The 19,793-nt window shown below is 49.3% G+C and overlaps 1 protein-coding gene across 4 annotated transcripts in view; it reads right to left on the bottom strand.

Moving 5' to 3' along the window:
- The window catches only part of PAQR5 (progestin and adipoQ receptor family member 5), a 98,577-nt gene that overhangs the window by 65,818 nt on the left and 12,966 nt on the right, over positions 1-19,793 (bottom strand). For 2 of the 4 annotated variants that reach the window (XR_011568737.1, XM_019968194.2), the window contains exon 1: positions 18,926-19,257. The exons of 1 other annotated variant lie outside the window; for it this stretch is intronic. The gene's annotated coding sequence lies outside the window, so the exon portion shown is untranslated. Of the gene's footprint in view, positions 1-18,925; positions 19,279-19,793 lie in introns of those variants that run through there. One more of the 4 variants, XM_070796991.1, reaches the window with a different exon arrangement.

Below are 19,793 nucleotides of genomic sequence, written 5' to 3'. Positions count from 1 at the left end.
CCACCTGGTGGTGGGGCTGGGGGTCCTCCAGCCCTCATGGACCTGAAAGTACTGTATTTCCTGAGCGCCTGAGACGGTATTTCCAGGAACTTCAGATGTGCTCAGCTGGAAGTCACACCACTACTTTGCATACCACTAAGATAACACACACACACAGAAACTACCAACTATAATCAGGAGACAGAGCTGATTGGAAATGAATCCTGATTTCAGAGCTGTTTTAATGGTGTTTTTTTTTAAGTACACATAGTAATTGATAACAAGTGATTGGCCCTAGTCAGCTTGCATAGCTACTCTCTCCAGACCCACTACGACTTTACAGGGATCATTAAAAGCTCCTTTACAACAAAACCAGTACTTGTAAATGGGAGACCAGATTTCTGGGAATAAATCTCAATCTGTATCACATTTTTGTCCCTCTCTCTTTTTAAATTGATCATGTGTATCAGGTGCCTTCTGAAAGGATCCCAAACAAACACCGATGGGGAAAGATTCGGGTGATCATGTCTTCCCCCAAACAGCCCATCCACTGCTCAAAATAAAGGAACAGAGGGACTCTGAATAGGAAGAAGTCTGGATGGGCCAAACTCCCTCTTTTCTGAAAAATATCATGTTGGAAAACATAAAATTTCTCATTGGGCATACATAGCAAAGGCAAAGAATGCTGTTTGGTAGGGAATTTCTCCATAGCTTGCTTTTAGAAAAATTGGAAAAATGAGATCGGAAAGCTCGGAGAGGTCATCTGTCCAAAGTACCATTGGGATGCATGATCACATTCATTGATCAAAAGAAGCGAGATTAATAACAGGAGTTCAGTTACCATGAGAAACCAGTGCAGAGTACCTGGAGAGGGAACTAGAGTCACCTTTCCCCCCACTCATCAGCCTGTCCTAGGCTGGGTGGGGCTCAGAGGTGTCTGAACACAGGTTGGTACAGGTAAGGCCCCACATTCATGGGCATGGCAGGAAGCTGCTGGCTAAGGGGCTGCCGCTGGTGAGGCTTGGGGCCTGAGCTGGCTGAGGACAGAAGAGCAGTGTCTGAGTCACCCTTCTGATCCTCTGCCTCCTCCAGGGCTCTTGTCTATATGTCCTTCATGGTAAAGAGAAAACAGCCCAGCATTTGCATCCCATCACTGTGCCAGAGGATCACCAAAGTGCCCACTACCACAGAGGACTGAATTTGCACTTGGGGAAGACGGTGTGAGGCAGAGTCTAGGCGTAGCCCCACGACACCTTCAGACATGAAAATTAAAATCTTTTGAGCATCAAAGGACACTATCAAGAAAACAATGATAGCCCACAGAATGAGAGAAAAATATTTGCAAAAAATATGACCGATAAGAGATTCAGTTCAGTTCAGTGGCTCAGTCGTGTCTGACTCTTCGACCCCATGGACTGCAGCATGCCAGGCTTCCCTGTCCATCACCAACTCCTGTAGCTTGCTCAGACTCGTGTCCATCAAGTCTGTGATGCCATCCAACCATCTCATCCTCTGTCGTCCCCTTTTCCTCCTGCCCTTAATCTTTCCCAGCATCAGGGTCTTTTCCAATGAGTCAGCTCTTCATGTCAGGTGGCCAAAGTATTGGAGCTTCATGTTGGAACCAGTCTCTTGTTCCATGTCTGGTTCTAACTGTTGCTTCTTGACCTGCACGCAGATTTCTCAGAAGGCAGGTAAGGTGGTCTGGTATTCCCATCTCTTTCAGAATTGCCCATAGTTTGTTGTGATACACACAGTCAAAGGTTTTGGTATAATCAATAAAGCAGAAGTAGATGCTTTCCTGGAACTCTCTTGCTTTTTTGATAATTCAACAGATGTTGGCAATTTGATCTCTGGTTCCTCTGCCTTTTCTAAATCCAGGTTGAACATCTGGAAGTTCTCAGTTCAGCTGAAGCCTCGCTTGAAGAATTTTGAGCATTACTTTGCTAGCATGTGAGATGAGTGCAATTGTGCGGTATTTGAACACTTTTAGCATTGCCTTTCTTTGGGATTGGAATGAAAACTGACCTTTCCAGTCCTATGGCCAGTGCTGAGTTTTCCAAATTTGCTGGCATATTGCATGCAGCACTTTAACAACATCATCTTTTAAAAAGTGAAATAGTTCAGCTGGAATTCCATCACCTCCACTAGCTTTGTTCGCAGTGATGCTTCCTAAGGCCCACTTGACTTGGGACTCCAGGATGTTTGGCTTTAGGTGAGTGATCACAGCATCGTGGTTATCTGGGTCATTTAGATCTTTTTTGTACAGTTTTCTGTGTATTCTTGCCACCTCTTCTTAATATCTTCTGCTTCTGTTAGGTCCATACCATTTCTGTCCTTATTGTGCCCATCTTTGCATGAAATGTTCCCTTTGTATCTCTAATTTTCTTGAAGAGATCTCTAGTCTTTTTCATTCTATTGTTTCCCTCTATTTCTTTGCACTGATCACTTAGGAAGGCTTTCTTATCTCTCCTTGCTATTCTTTGGAACTCTGCATTCAGATGGGTATATCTTTCCTTTTCTCCTTTGCCTTTAGCGTCTCCTCTTTTCTCAGCTATTTGTAAGGCCTCATCCAACAACCATTTTGCCTTTTCCTTGGGGATGGTCTTGATCACTGCCTCCTGTACAATGTCACGAACCTCTGTCCATAGTTCTTCAGGCACTCTATCAGATCTAATCCCTTGAATCTATTTGTCACTTCCACTGTATAATCGTAAGGGATTTGATTTAGGTCATACCTGAATGGTCTAGTGGTTTTGCCTACTTTCTTCAAGTTAAGTCTGAATTTTGCAATAAGGACAAAATGTAGTCCACTAGAGAAGGGAATGGCAAACCACTTCAGTATTCTTGCCTTAAGAACCCTATGAATGGTATGAAAAGGCCAGTCCTCATATATATACCCAAAAGAATTGACTGTGCAACCCCAGAGACGGCAGCCCACCAGGCTCCCCCGTCCCTGGGATTCACCGGGCAAGAACACTGGAGTGGGTTGCCATTGCCTTCTCCAAAAGAACCGAAAGCAGGGAGTAAACAGATGCATGCACACCCGTGTTCATAACATCATTAGTCACAACAGCTAAAAGGTGGAGATGATCCAACTGTCCATCAGCAGATGAATGCGTAAACAAAACATGGAACATACATACAATGGAATATGATTCAGCCTCAAAAAAGAGTGACATTCTGACACATACAACCACGTGGCTGAACCTTGAAAGCATGCTAAGGGAAGTGAGCCAGACACCAAAGGACAAACATTGTTGATTTCACTTGTATCAGGTACAAATTCAAATCTATACAGAGAGAAAGTAGAATGGCGGTTGCCAGAGGTTAGGGGGAGGAAGAGATGGGGGTTACTGTTTACTGGGTACAGAGTTCTGTTTGGGATGACGAAGGAGTTCTGGAAATGGACAGTGGTGATGGCTGCACAACACTGTCAATGCACTGCATGTTACTGAATCTTACACTTAACAAGGGTTAAGATGCTAAATTTTATGTAGTATATATTTTACCCCAACAGAAAGAAGTATATACTAAAAAAGCATTGTTGAGTTTTATAGTTTGCTCCGTAAGTTAGCTATTCTTGTATTAATATAAAATTTCATTTTCTCCAAATCTTCCAGAAAAAAAGTATAGATCATAAATATATATATACACTGTCTTAGCCCCTACAGGTTGCTGTAACAAAACACCATAAACTGGATAGCTTATAAACAACAAATATTTATTCCTCATGGCTCTAGAGGCTGGAAGTCCAAGACTAAGCACCAGTATGGCTGGACCCTGGGGGAGGCTCTCTTCTGGGCTGCAGGCTGCCAACTTCCTGCTGGGCCCTCACATGGCAGGAACGGCAAGGGGGCTCTCTCAGGCCTCTTCTATACAAGGGCACTAGTCCCATTCATGAAGGTTCTGCCTGATTACGTCCCAAATGCCCACCTCCTAACACCAATGCACTGACTGGCATTAGGACTTCAACATATGAACTCTGGGGCCGGGGATGCAAACACTCAGATGACAGCATGCGCATGCACACATATACACGTCAATCACATGCCACTTATTGCTGCAAAATCCCTCTTTCTTTCAGAAGCAAGACTAGTTCAACCCACCCCTATTCCTATTCTGTAGATGAAGACCTCAGATAGGAAACGACTTGTCTGAGGTCACTTAGTGGTGGCTTGACACAGTCAGAATGAACGAGATCTGTACTGAACAGTGGGAATATATGAATAGATGGGCAACAGGATTGAAAGACCAGTAGTCCCAGTGCCAGTCCGTAAACTTACCACAGGGAGAGAAGAACCAAAGCCCAGGAGAGTGAATGGGTCTCTCCTTAGCTGAATGACTTGCATCTGAACTCCAGCCTGCCCACGGCCAGGGTCAAACACCTACCTCAGCAAAATACACGTAATTTCCAGATAGCCCACCAGTAATTAAAACCGCGATTACTGTGTCTGTTAATGCAGTGTTTTCCAAACTGCAGTTCACAATCTGTCAGCAGATCACAAAGTCAAATAGTGGATCATGACTAGCATTTAAAAACTGAATAGTTTGCAAAAGAACAGAAAGTATCCGTGTATTGCATAGAGTCCAGATAAGTATTGTTTTGTGATACTTGTTATGTATGTTACGTATATTTGCTTTGCTACTCGTGACCATATGTGTGTACTTGGTCACAAGATAAAAAAGGTATTTCTTTTTAAAACTATTTTTCTAGTTTTACTGAGGCATAATTAACAATTAAAAATTATATCTATTCAAGGTGTAGAATTTGATGATTCTCTGTACCTGCATGCTTAATCGCTCAGCTGTCTCTGACTATTTGCGACCCCATGGACCCTGCCAGGCTCTTCTGTCCATGGAATTCTCCAGGCAAGAATACTGGAGTGGGTTGCCAGTTGCTTCTCCAGAGGATCTTCCCAGCCCAGGGATTGAACCCGGGTCTCTCACACTGCAGGCCGATTCTTTACCATCTGAGCCACTAGAGAAGCTCCCTGAGGTGAAGACTCCCCTTGGCCATTTCCAAGGACTTTGCTGGACTGAGTAATTCCCCCGACTCTCACTTGTTAATTCCCACTGGGCCAGGGCTATGGGAAGCTAAAATGAGATCACGGATATGAACATACTTCCTAACCACAAATTATAAGTAAAGATTAGTGAGTTTATTACTATTAGTAGTACCAGGCTGCTACTATTTACTATAAATATCACCACATTCAGGAGAGCGCGAGCATCAGCTGCAATTGCTGCTGGATGGTGCTGTTTAACCTGAGGTCCAAGAACATCCCCCAGCCTTCGGAAGTTCATAAAATTACAGGTAAAAGTGTGTGTGTGCACGCGTGTGTGTGTACAGGAACATATGCATATGTAAAGCGCTGGGGATAGGGATTCCAAGGCGTTCCACCGAATTCCAGTGAGCCAAGAAGGTTCAGAGCCACCAGCACCTGGGTTAAAGCCACACCCCCAGGGAACATGGAGCCCAGAGGACACCTCCCCCTCGCCACCCCGCAACTGCAGGCCGGGAGCGGACTCCCAGCTGGGGGAAACAGCGGGACCCTCGGGATCCTCTGGCTGTGTCTACCAGTCTGGGGAACGAGGGCAGTGTACTTTTCAGAAACCTGTTTCTGTCCCCTGGAAACTGGTCCCACAGGCTGGGCGGGGCAGCCCTTCAGGAGCAGCCGGCTCTGCAGCCTCTGACCGCGACCATCCACACCCACAGCCCCACCCCACAGAGGTGCCAAGTGTGGTTCTCAGGCAGACTCAGCAGCTCTCCGGGGGCAGGGGGAGGGCTACAGGGGCCCAACAGGAAAGAGCTATCTGTGGGACAGCCAGAGTGCCCCAGGCAGGAGTGGCAGCCGCCCCAATGCCAGGCCTTGGACCTCCCGGAGCCTCTCCACGCTGGCCAGGCTCTGAGACCCCCTAGTATCCTCATGCTCTGCCTGCCTTGCAGGCCCAGCAGCCCTCCTCCAGGAAGACGTCTTCCCCAGGTACACCCTCCGCCCCTCGTTCCTTTCCCGGAGCACCTCTGGATGCAGTGAGGGGGTGAGGATCATGGACTCGAGTCAGACAGACCTGGTCTGCAGTCCCAGCCCCTCTGCTCACTAGCACCCCTGGGTCAGGTCCCCTAACCTCAGCACTGGTCCCAGCCCTCGCTTGTGAGGGGAGGAGTGAGCAGAGCAATGTGCATGGGCTCTTTACATCAAGCCAGGCCTGCCCCAGGCACCTCAGTAAATGGCAATTACTATACCTGTTGGGTTATGTATCGTTCTCTGATTGTTTTAGGTGCGGTTGTTTCGGCAGCCGCCACTAGATTCCTTGAAGACAGGCCCTGGATCTGTTTTTATATAAGAGACTCAATAAAAGAACGTTGACTGTTCTGCTCAGAGATGGTCCACTCATTCACATGTCTACCTATCACCCGCAAAGTGAGGCTACCAGACGCTGGCACTCCACCGAGAGCTGGGCACGTGGTGTCACCACAAGCTGTGCCTTGGGGGAGCCACAAGCAGAACAAACTGTTGTTGTTCTGTCGCTCAGTCGTTTCCGACCCTTTGTGGCCCCATGGAGTGCAGCACGCCAGGCTTCCCTGTCTCTCTGAGTCTGCTCAAACTCATGTCCATTGAGTCGGTGATGCCATCCAACCATCTCATCCTCTGTTGCCCGCTGTTCCTCCTGCTCTCAGTCTTTCCCAGCATCAGGGAAAAACCATAGCTTTGACTATACAGAACAAGGAAGTCGCACAAACAGGGGGCCCAGTGGGTTAGATACTATGTGGATGACAGAAACGGTTCTATGGTGGCATCTGTGGGAAGGGGGTGCCCTTGGGTTTGAGGGGAGTTTAGGTCAACTTTACAGAGAAGGTGACACATATTCGTTGCATAAGAGGTCAGAGAGGATCTGTTTGGAGAGGGCATGCAAAGGCCCAGAGGCATGTTACAGGAAGTCACCGCTCTGGGCACCTTCAGAAAGAGTGTGAGGTAAGTGTCCTCTTCTGCCTAACTAGGGGCAGAGTTGGGTGTGCCAGGAGGGAGCCCAGGATTACCACGGGGACTGGGCATCAGGAGGAAGGTCAGCCCCACTAGGGAGGTGTTCCTAACTTTTTTCCCCACACTTGCTCACTCATCCACTTTCCTACAGGAGGCAGCTGCTTGGGCGAGAGGGAAAGGGAAGATGTGGGGAGCAGGGGGCATCCTCAGGGGGTGGTTCCGACCTCCACTCACTCCTGCTAAGGAGTCAAGCATCACACCACCCAGAGCCGGGTCTGTTCTCATTGCTCCCTTCCCTAAAACTGGACTGGGACTCCCCCATGGTCCAGGGTTAAGAAATTACCTTGCAACACAGGGGACACAAGTTTGATCCCTGGTCGGGAAACTATGATCCCATATGCTGCAGGGCAACAAAACCTGAGCACCATAACTAGAGAGTTTCTACAGCGAAATGGAAGATCCTGCATGACGCAACGAAGATCCCACGTGCCACAACGAAGACCCAATGCCACTAAATGGAGAAAGAAATATTTTAAAATGAATAAATACAACCAGACTTACTGGGACACCCCTTCTCCTCCACTCCTCAAAGCCACTGAAACTTGAGATTTGCCTTGTCTCTGTCCCTTGCCACCTGCCCTCTCCCTGTTAACTACCCCCGAAGCATCTTCCGTGGAAGCCCAAGACCTGGTCCATAAGCAAGCACTAACACAGGCTACAGCGAGTCCCCGAAGAATTCAAGTCCCTGGTGCTGGGGGCCTCTTAGACTTCTGAGCCTTCTCGGAGGGCCTCAAGGAGCTGACACTCTGATGCAGAGGTGAGAGGGACAGGAAACGGACCATGACCAGAGACAGGGCGCTCCAATGAGTCCAGAGACGCGAGAAAACAGGCACACAGGCCAGGTAGGGACGGTGCAAAGGGGTGCAGCGGGAGAAGAGCGTGGGAAGCTGACTTGAGCATGACAGTGGCGTGGCGAGTGCACGAGGCCGGCAGAATATTCAACACAGAGAGTGAACCCTGACATTGATGATGTTAATCATGTGTGAATGTGGTTCATCAGTTGTAACAGATGTGCCACGCTGATGCAAGATATTAATCCCAGGGGAAACTGTGAAAGGAGGGAAGGGGCAATGGGAACACCTATTTCCTGCACATTTTTTCCTAAAAACCTAAAACTGGGGGGCTTCCCTGGGGACTTCCTCTGCGCTTCCACTGCAGGGGGCACTGGTTCCACCTCTGGTCTGCGAACTAAAATCCCACATGCCATGTGATGCAGCCAAAAAAGGATCAAAGGACTTCCCATAAAAACCTGGGCTCCAGTTTCTCTTGACAAATCTGAATATCTACAGACCTAGGCCAAATTCGCTCACAGCAGCAGCTGCTTGCCCCTCTCCATGGGGAAAATGAGGGAAGCCTCTGAGGTTCACACCAGCCCCCTGTTCCAGTCAGGCCTGGTCAGAAACTCTGCATTTGGGGACCTGGTGATAAAGGTTAGGTTTCTGATCACAGGGGTCTCAGAGCATCATCTCCCAAGGGCTGGGAAATGGTGACACCTGTGAAGAGAGAGAGGAAGACCTGGGCTGTTTTTGGTCAAGTTGGATTTGCACAGATTGTAATTTAAAAGCGTGACCACATTTTGGAGGAGAAGTCAAGGCTAGAGATCAATTTAGGAGGCAGAGAGAGGTGACTTTCAAAGTATCTGAAGTTTCTCAAGGGAGAGGAGCACAGACTGAGGAGCCCAAGGAATGAGAAAAGGGCCCAGGACTAATGGGCCAAAACTGACCAAGTTGGGATGTGCAGGGCGGTGGGCCAGCCGTGGTGATATAAATGATTCTCTGGGACCTCAGTTCCCCTGGCAAGGCAAGGGTAGGAAAAGCGGTGCCTGGGGCTTGAGGAGGATGGAGGTTAGCAGCAGGTGCTGTGGGGCAATGGTGGGGAATTGTCGAGAGGCAGAGAACCAGAGCAGCTCCCGGTGGGCAGGGTGCTCATACAATCTGCTTGCATTAAAGTCGTCCCTGGGGCTGGGAGCAGAAATGGAGAGTGAACAGGAAGATGCCTCGTCACTTGTTCGTTCCCTTGGCATACACTTACTGAATACCCACTCTGTGTCCAAGGCTACGGTAGGATATGGGGATGGAGAGAGGAATACGACGAGCTCATGGTTTAGGAGATCGGCACTGACGGCTGACACATCTGATGGCCAAACTGCAGTTAGAACCAGATGCTCCCAGAGGAGCACAGAGGAGACACACTGGGGAGTCAGGAAAGACTTCTTGAGAAAACAAAGCTTGAGCTAAACCCTGAGTAGCCCGTTAGCCATGGAGGAGCAGGCCCTCAGCTGAGGGTACAGCGGGAGCCAAGGCACGGAGGGAGGGAGAGTTCCCCGAAGTGGTGGCGTAGGATGTGCAGTGGCAGGTGGCCAGGGTGGAGTCTCGAGACGGCCCAGGTGAAGACTCAGTGTGGGCCCCGTCTGATGCGGTGGGAGTGAATGCCCTAGAGAGCTGGGAGTCAGGACTGCAAGTCTCAGGGATGGTGACAGGAGACAGGGTGGCTGGTGACCCTAGGTTGGGTGAGGAGAATCACAAGGAGTGGATGCAGACCAATTTCAAACCCTGGCTTCATCATCTGCTGTCTGCTTTTGGGGAGATTACTTAATCTCTTCAGTTTGAACTCTCTTGTCAGCTAAATGAGGACTTCCCTTGTGGCTCAGCAGTAAAGAATGTGCCTGCCAATGCAAGAGATATGGGTTCGATCCCTGGGTTGAGAAGATCCCCTGGAGAAGGAAATGGCAACCCACTCTTGCGTATTCTTGTCTGGGAAATCCCATGGACAGAGGAGCCTGGTGACCACGGGGTCTCCAAGAGTATGACACGACTGAGAAACTCAGCACACACATCAGCTAAATGAGGATAAGAAAAGTATCATCGATGACTTGTAAGAATGAAAAGCTATGGCATCTACTAGAGAATACAACTGCATCTTAAACCATCTCAATTTTGCATTAATGTTCTTGCATGCTTCTTCCATCTTGGTTTATAATTTTGCTTGAAAACAGATGGTTTCCCCTTATCTCTGACCCACCTCCCTGGCTGGAGCTGAGGCTAATGGGCATGCCACAAGCGAGGCGGGGTTGCCATGGTGACTTCCCTGCTTGGCTTTAGGACTCTGAGTGAAAGGAACCTTTCCTTTGTTCCAGCTATTCTAGATATTTACCACTAGGCAATTACTGCACATCTTAAAAAAAAAAAAAAAGGGCAAATGATACTCTTTAGTATCTTTGTAGAGAAAAATTGGAAACAATCCAAATTTCTGGCAATAGAGAACTGTCTGCATAAGTTACTGTACATCCATGTAAAATTGTACCGTGGGCTATAAAAATGTTACAGATCTACAGTTATGGACAGGAAACGGTGTCATGACATGCTGTTAAATGAAAAAAGCAGGTTATGGAACAGCATAAATCTTGTAACGGCATCTATATAAAACTGTGTTCCAGTTAACTGCTTGTATTTATGGACAGAAAAGTGTTTGAAAGGCTGTTTCTCAAAGTGTTCACAGTAGTTCTCTCTAGACGGTAGGGTTTACGTCTTGAGATCTGCTTTATTCTCTTCTTTCTACTTTTCCATAACACTAGAGTTTGTGTATTACACTAGAGCATCTGTATTACTATTTATGTATTCATTCATTCATTTTTTTTTTAAACCAAAGCAACAATGCTATTATAAGGAAATAAATGAAGAATGCTCCAACTGTTGGCCAGTCTTGGAGGAATTAGCTATGTGGGCCAGCCCACGGGTAGTACACATTGGCATTTCCTCATACACCCACCTGAGAAGCTCTTGTATCAAGCTCTAGTATCAGCCTGCCTGCTGGCCCAGGGCAACACTGGCTTTGCGTCCCCCACTCACAGCACTGGCATTCAGTTTCCAAAACCACACATTTTGGAGATGCCACTGCCTTTCCCCAAGTGGAAGGCCTAAGGGGGCTCCCTCTGTTCCAGGTGTGGTGAACAGGGTGGGGGACAGGGGTGTCCTGCACTGGGAGCACAGTAAGCTCATGGGCAGTAGACACAGTGAATCTGCTCTGTGTGCTGGGCGCTGGGTATATACAGTTCCAGGCTGATACAGGCCTGTCCCAGTGGGACTCCAGTCTAGAGGAGGCAGGAACCCAGGAAGGGCTGGGAAATTCAAATAACTCCTCAGAGTTCCTGCAAGGCTCCCTGACTCACAGTGCACACTTTATGTTCCTACAACAAAACTCTGGGGTCCCTTCTGGAAGGTCCCAGGGGACCCCGCTCCTTATAAGACACACCCTCAAGCCAGCAGCAGCCTCACCTCTCAGCAGCCTTGCCACACCCCCGATGCCCCAGCACCCACCACTGTCCTTGAACGCACTGGACTTCCACACTGCCATGTTTTTGCACTTGCGGTTTACTCCGGGAGAGACACCCCTTCCTCCACCTTCTCTTTTTGATGAAATCCAGTAATGGCTCCAGGCTACCCCCAGTATCACCTGCAAGGGTTGTAGCGCTCCCTTTGTAAACCTCACACTGAAATGCTTGTGCTCTGGCTCCCCTGAGTCAAGGCTGGTGGGGCCTGGCTTATTCACTGCTGTGTCTGAGGTGCCCCGCCCAGCACCGGGCACAGTGCCACTGTGGAATGAACACATGTTTACCGAACAACTGAACAATTCTCCCATCTACCACACTCTGAAACCTACAAGCAGGGTCTGGTCCCTTTGCCTAGAAACTTTCACCCAGTTGGTTGCATGCTCTCTTCATGAATCCTGCACTTCCAGCCCAAATGGTCTATTTCACTTGGTCTAAAATTTTCATTTCAAAATTTTTAAGATCTGAAATCTCAAACCAACTGTAAAAAAAAAATACATGTGACAACTGGGAAAATCTGAATGCCGATAAAAGAAATTCTTGATAACAAGAAACGATCAATTATTAAGATGTAATAATAGTATGATGGTTACATTTTTTTACAGGGCCCTTTTAACTTAGAGATATACACTGCAGTAATCACAGAGATGAGATGATGTCTGAATCGGCTTCAAGAGAAGCTGGCAGGAGCAGGGTGCCTGGGTGTGGGCACCAGAGAAACAAGACTGGCCATGAGCTGATCACTGTTGAGGCCAAGCATGATAGTTCCTTATACCAATCTCTCAAAATCTATGTTTTTAAAAGGAGATAATTACAACATTAAAAAAAAATCCTGCTGAAATGTGAAACACGTCTTGAGTCCTTCTCAGGCGTTGCATGGAAGCAGACAAAGCAAAATGCTGTTGCAAGAATAATTATTACTCTGTTCACAGACTTTCCTCACATGTGGAATATCAACATGACAGTTTTGAAACTGATACAGGAAGTGTTGCGTCAGAATTGCCATCTGAACAAGATAAAACTGAAGAACTGAAGGACAAACCGGAAACGCTTTAGAAGCAAAAACTATGGCTCCTTGTAAATAAAGGACTGCAGTCCCAGGAAAAAAAGCCCAAAGGCCTTGTCAGCGGAAAATATTTGAAGATATCTCACAGATACATCTTCCTACCATTCCTCAACTAGGGGAGGGTCAGGAAAAGCTTTCTCTAGAAAATTTTATAGCAAAAGATACTTGTGACCTAATGAGTCTGCCAACTTTGATGTTAAGATTCTGCTCTAGAAGGAATAAAATAATAGCTCGTCTTCCATTTTCTCATGACTAGATTTTGTGTTTTTAACATATACAGATTTCAATGTTTTGAATATGTCATTTTCGTTACCTGACAGGGTCTGTTTTTCTCTTTACATTTACTTGAGGTTCCAAAATATTACACATTTCTTGTCTTTAAAATTATTACATGTTTGCTTTTACTGATTTAAATTTTTAAATACCTTCTTATAAAATACAAAGATGTACTCTAGTATTAGGTGATATATACAAGACAGCCTCGGCTGTTTTCCTCAAGTGTGACTATTTCAAGTGTAACCGTGTGTAACACACAGTTGAGCTGGACAGGTGGGTCTCAGGCATCTAGCCCAGTGGTCCTCAGCTCTGGATACACCTTAAAACTACCTGAGTGTGCGTGCGTGCTCAGTTGTGTCTGACTCTGCGACCCCATGAACTGCAGGCTTCTCCGTCCATGGGATTCTCCAGGCAAGAATACTGGAGTGGATTGCCATCTCCTTCTCCAGGGGATCTTCCTGACTCAGGAAACAAACCCATGTCTCCTGCATTGGCAGGTAGATTCTTTACCACTGAGCCACCTGAGAAGCCCTAAAACTACCCAGGGAGTTTTATGATGCACTGATGCCTGGACCCACTGCTCACTTAAGCAAAGCCCTCCGAAGGTCAGGGAGAGGAGGAGGAGCCCAGCTGACCCTACAGCATGGCCAGGGTGAGAATGCTCAGATTCTAGGCCAACGTGAGAGCTGAGCTGGTCCACCACTGTGCCCTGGAGAATCAGGACCAGGGTGCCTAGTCCACACAGCTTGTTGGCTTCCAGGGTGAGTGCAGCAGGTGGGTCCGTTCCCCAAGGGTGGAAAAGGGTGAGTCCCTGCCGACTTGATGGCAGGTGAACTAGGCCCTGACTGCTGGGGTTCCCCTCACCCCAACAGGAAGTGTCAGGCTTCTGGGGACAGCACGATCCTATCTGCACTCTCCTCCCAGGCTGCTAATCTGATCAGAAACTTGAAGTCTGAGATAAGGCTGTCAGCCTGTGGGATGGAGCCCAGATCACAGGAGGAAGGAAAGCAGGGAGACCCAGGGAGGACTCGGGGTGAGGAGGGGGCAGCCCTGGAAGCCTGTAAGAGGCCATGCAGCCCGCAAGGGCAGAAGCAAGGCCCCCTCCCCCTGCCCACGGAGATGGAGCCCCTGGGAGGCAGGTGTCAGCTCAAGCCACAGAGGCACTGCTCTCCAGCAAGGGGGCTGCTCCATGCACACTGAGCTCCCCACGGGAAAATGTCCAGGTGGGGCCTGGGGTGCTCACTCTGGAGAAGGGGCAAAGTTAGAGGCAGGAGCCTGGAAAAGCACTCTAGCGGTAAGTCCCAAACTCACCCGTGCACTCAAATAACCCAGGGGCTGTGAACACATGAACCTACTGGGTCAGTCCATCTCACGCTTTTTCAATCAGATGCCCCAGTAGGGGAACCTGGGTGGCATTCCCAGTCTCAAGCCCCAGTGGGGAACCCACTGCCTTGAGCTTCTGAGATCAGTCACCTCTACACGGCCCAGAATTCACCGCACACTGCAAGACTTTAGGTTGGAATCCACATCGCTTGGTGAGCAGGTGGTACAGGAAAGCATGACCACCCTCACAGAGAAGAATCCCTTCTTTCTGCCCAGTAGTGAAACTGTGAAGGAGCCACGGAGGGTGGGAGGCAGACTTCTCTGAGTGGCCGCCGGCCTCCTGGACACACCCACCTGGGTGATTCCCAGGTGACTCCCCTCCACAACTGAGGCATCATCCAACCAAACCACTCTGTACACACTGGTCCCTCTGCTCTGAGATGCCTCTGCCCTCCCTCCATGTCTGCCTGGAAAATTCCACCGCACCTTCAGTGTCCGCCCGAGCCCCACTCCGTCCGGCTCCAGTGCCCCTGACCTGCCCTCTGTTCCCAGGCCCTCTGGGCCTCCCTGCTGCACTTCAAGCTGCATGAGTGCTCCGGGACTACATCTGACCCCACCTTGCTCCATGATGGGTGTCCAGAACCAAGCACTGCATCTGACATGTAGCGGAGCACTCGGAAAAGACCTGTGCTGTGGCCGAGAAGTCCTGAGAAGGAGCCCAGAGCAAGGATGTGGGAGCAGTGAGAGAAGGCTCCCGGGGGAGGCAGCACTGGAAGTGGGCCACAAATGAGGGGGAGCACTTGCTTTGGCAGAGAGGAGGGAAGGGAGAGGAGCTTGCGAGCAAAGGCCCAGAGAGGGGAAATGGGCCGGCCACAGCAGGGAGGTTTGCTGCTGCTGAACTCAGAGACAAGAGATGAGAGGACAGCTGGGGGCGGGGGCAGAGCACAGGGAGCCCCCGGGTGCACCCCTCCTCCTGGTCATGGAGCTCAGCATTCCCTCCTGCCTCCCTCCTCAGATGATTTGCATTCTGAGCAGCTTTCCTTGGCAATCATTAACTCTGAGCTTCACCCATTGGGACTGGGGGGGAATTATTTACTGATCAAGCTGGCAAGTGAGCCATTTCATGTAATTATTACCCAGAGAACAGAGCCCACAAGCAAGGGGAAACTGTCATGGGCAGCCAGGGAGGTGTAACTGGCAGGAGGAAGTCACATGGACCAGGCAGGGGACTGGCATGTGCCCAGACCTTCAACAGAGACTAGAGGACATTGGGGATCAGAGAAGGATATGGGGCCCAGGGCGGGGGAAGAACAGAGGGCCCATGTGACTTTACAGGTGGCCCCACAGACAATGAGAAGCTTAGATGGCAGGAACCTCTATAATATACAATTATTCCCATCAGTGATGAAAGAGTCTGGGCCTTGGCGTCAGGGGGACCTGGCTTTGAGTCCTGAGATCTCTCTAGGCCCCACTTTCCTCCTCTGTAAATGGGGATGACGATGGTGATTTGAAATTCTACTTACTGAGTACTTGGTCTATTCCAAGACTTTTATGGGCATTTTACACTCCAATGAATTTTCACAATCAGCCTCCAGGTGTGTGTGTGTTAGTCACTCAGTTGTATCCAACTTTTATAGACTCCATGGACTGTCAACCACAAGGCTCTATCTGTGGAATTTTCCAGGCAAGAATATTAAAGCAGGGATCAGAAAGTCCCCTGGGGATTTCCTTCTCCAGGAGATCTTCCTGATCCAGCGATCGAACTTGGCTCTCCTACATTGCATAGGCTCTTTATAATCCTCAGAGTGATTATGTCATTGGCCTGTTTCAAGCATTAACAAGAGCCTGTGTTAAGGCCAAGGTGCACAGTAAGCGTCCATAAAGTCGCCTGCCTGTATGACATTATTATGACGGACGATGTTCCTGGCTGGGCTGTCGCAGGCTACAAGGGAAACCACAAAACAGATCCTCCTTCCTCCTCACAAGGACACTATTCTTCCTGCTAACCCAATGTCAAAAGCAACACATTTCACAATATTTGAATACAACAGTAGATTAAGAGCCCCAGTGGCAAAATGTGACACAAGGTCATTATTCTAGTATTATTAAGCACAGGTTTGTTTTTTTTTTAAGGACTGAGGAAAAATGAATTATTCAAAATACCAGGAAGAATGAAAATAATAATAGGTGCCTTCAAATCAGCCCCCAAGAAGGTGCAGCCAGAGCTGGGAAGGTGTAAATAGTTAAGCCTTGCCCTGCCTGACCTCTGCTGCCAGAGGCCCCCGCGGCTGCAGCCTGGCCTTGAGTCCTGTCTGGAGGCCGGCCTAGAACCCGGCAGGATCTGCTAGAGGCCAGTAGTGCTGGATCAGCCAGCTGGCGACAGTGGGTGCAGGTTCTGGCTGCAGCCATCCCCGGCCATCCCTGCCTGCCCCCAGAGTCCCGACAGCCTCTGCTTATTGTGGGCAGTGATACACTTTGCCCAGGGGTGGAAAGCTGGGAAAGCCAAAGTCACTCAGCCATTCAGTCATGTCTAACCCTTTGCGACCCCATGGACTGTAGCCCACCAGGTTCCTCTGTTCATGGAATTCTCTAAGCAAGAATACTGGAGTGAGTAGCCATTCCCTTCTCCAGGGGATTTTCCCGACCCAGGGATTGAACCCAGGTCTCCTGCACTTCAAGCAGACTGAATGAAAAGTGAGAAAGGAAAAATCATGTCCAGGGTTAACATGCCTCTTCCTATCACATATCCCCACAGTGTCCCACAGAGTACTGGGAAGCAAGAAGGACCATCGAGGCGGAAACATGCCTGAAGATAGGTCCCTTATTTCTTGGCCTAGGAACGTCACACAGGGCTGGTATCTGTATAAGAAGGTGGTCACCTCTGCAGTGTGAATCAGGGGCTACCCTCCATACTGCGAGGCTAGAAATTTCACCATTAGAGATTCACTTCTTTGAGTCTTTAAAGAAGGCCCTAAGGAACATGCTGATACTTTGGAGAGAGGAGAGGTGTCATGGGAGTAGCGGAAACCATTGGAGAAATTCTTTTCCCTCTTACTTTTCATGCCGAGTCCCAGGTCTTCCTTTCAGCACATAGAGAATTCATTTCCACAATAACTTATGTTGGCTGGGGGATACATCTGAGCAGGAGGGGTGGAGCACAGGGCAGGGAACCCAGCTCTGTTAAGGCCCATCATAAACAAAGGCCCATCTTTGTGGGAAGAGAGCACTGGGCAAGGAATCAGGGGACCTGGTCACGGCTGACTGAGTGGCCCTGCGAGGCCCGGGTGACCCCACGAGCTGTGTAACCATCTGCACCTCAGTCTCCACATCCTAGAGTGAGAACGCTGAGGAGGTGAGGCTTGCTGGCACCAGGAGGCGCTCAGAGACCAGCGCGGACACACGCTGGGCACCACTGGGTGTGCAAAACATTTTGGCCCTCTCAAAGCAGGGATCGTCTGCTTTGATCAACCCCCCAGAGACCCTGCCCAGCCTCTGTCCTCCCCACACCAGCAGGACACAGGAACTGAGCCCAGGAGCCTGAACAAAGCCAACTGGAATGGAACAAGGCCCACTTTATCAGGACAGGTGTTTTCTCTTTGAAAGTCAAATCTGAGGCCTTTGCACAAGGAAGGATGGTCACAGTACACCCAGGCTGGTAGGGTGGAGGCCCAGGCAGGGCAGAGACTGTGTCCCCCGACCCCTCCCTCCATTGACCGGCTGCCCCTGAGAGCTTGACCACTGGACTTCACTTCTTCAGACTCCCCTTCTGTTCTTTTCAGGCCCTGAAAGAAATCTGGAGGGTGATAAGCAGACTTGATCATTAACAGGAGACCATAAAGTACCCAAGGGGCTTCCCAAGAGGCATTAGTGTCTGGCTTGTCCCTTACATCCGCCTGCCAATGCAAGAGATGTAAGAGACACAGGTTCAATCCCGGGGTCGGGAAGATCTTCTGAAGGAGGGCATGGCAACCCGCTCCAGTATTCTTGTCTGGAGAATCCAGACAAGAGGAGCCTGGCTGGCTATAGTCCATGTGGTCACATAGAGTTGGCTACGACTGAAGCTACTTAACAAGTGCGTGCACACACACACACACACACAAAACCCAAAGGACAAAACTGATGCTTCCAGAAGAGAATAAGGTATAAACCAGAGATGTCAGGAGGCCTGCTCAAGGTCACCCAGCAAGCTGGTCTTAGGGTAAGCCCAGAAGCCCCCAGTCTTGCTAAGGGACAGCCTAGAAGTAAGATTCCAGCAACTGGGCATCTGCTGGACTCAAAGAACTGTCTCTGGGAGGACAGTGAAGATTAAAGCAAACCAGTCCCAGAGGGAGGAGGGACAAAGACAACAGCCACTTTCCCTTCCTCCCAAGTCCTCCCCCAGCCTCACGTTTAAGCCAAATGTTTCATCCTCCTTCACACAATTTCCTTTTTTTTTTTAATTATTTACAATTTTTTTTTTCCAACCATTGAAAAAAATGGTGGTTTCAAACCATTGAAAATCTCTCAGGTTCTAGAAAGGATGCATACCAAAACTGTCAAAGAACTCAACTGCTGATGCCCCATATTTCAGAAACAGATGCCCTCCCTTCTTGGTGCCCTTCTCAGAGCCACTGCTCCCCAGCAAAGCCCGTCATAAGAAAGGACCCCAGAGAGAAGCATTATTGGGCCCTGATCTGGGGAAACAAACACTTGTTTCCTGCCCCGAGGGCCAGTGAAGGATACTCGAGGGACAACAACTGCCCAATTGGAAGCATTTTCAAAGCCTCATCATCCCTCACAGAAGTGCAAAGCCACAGTTCATCCAGCTAGCAGCCCCCCAAGGCTCCCCTGCCTGTCAAAGAGGCTGAAACACTGTTGAGAGAGCCCACAGGGGCTCCCTGTCTCCTGCCCCAACCCTTGCCAACAGCTCACCTGTCACCGCCAAAGCAGCCATCACCATCTTCCTGCACCCCGGGGGGACCTGATGCACAAGCTCCCTTGGGACACCTGGTCTTGTGGGGCTCCCGCCCCTTCTTTCCCCTTTGAGGAGACCCACAGTCTGCTCGAGCTCTTCCTGTTTCTAGAAGTCGTCTCTGCCAACCACAGCCCAGCTGGCTTCCCTTCATTCTCTGCACTGGCGTCTAGGGCGATCGAGCCTACTGGAGAAGGGGCACATGGTATCTTTGCTGGGGAAGCAGAACAGACGCAACAGACTTGTAAGACCTACGACACCCAGCCCAGGTCAGAGTTCAGGGCAGCAAGGTAAACATGAGCTGAAAGTGAGGTTATTTCCCCACAAATTCCACTCTCAAAAGGTCAATAACTCTCAAGGCAACAATAAGAGAAAAATTGCCAGGTAGCTTGAGTGATGGCCAAGTGTGAGCATGTGTTTGTGAACTTCCAGTGGATATACTGACTTGAAGCCCAGGTCTGGGAGGTGGACCAGCATGACTAGAATGGGCAAATCCTCCCCCTGGTGCACACACACACACACACACTCTGTGTGATCCGAGACATTGTGGACTGCAGCCCCCAGCTCCAATACAGCAGTGCTGTTCCTAATCCTGCTACCATTATTCCTCTCTTCTCCATGTTGTAAAGCCTTCTGGTCTTCAAGAATTCTTCTCTCAAATCCAATGCCCCTGGAAGAACCGGATGGGCTTCTGATCCCAGTGGAGGGAGGCTCTGGCAAGGATGAGGGGGCCTTCATGGGGTAGGCAGAAAGCACCAAGAGGGCGGGGGGACGAGAGACAGGAGGGTACACCTCTGCAGTGCAACAGGCAGAAAGGCAGGAGGAGGA

Source organism: Bos indicus, chromosome 10, assembly GCF_029378745.1.
Source record: "Bos indicus isolate NIAB-ARS_2022 breed Sahiwal x Tharparkar chromosome 10, NIAB-ARS_B.indTharparkar_mat_pri_1.0, whole genome shotgun sequence".
Classification (NCBI taxonomy): domain Eukaryota; kingdom Metazoa; phylum Chordata; class Mammalia; order Artiodactyla; family Bovidae; genus Bos; species Bos indicus.
This window is presented reverse-complemented; position numbering and strand designations above follow the sequence as displayed.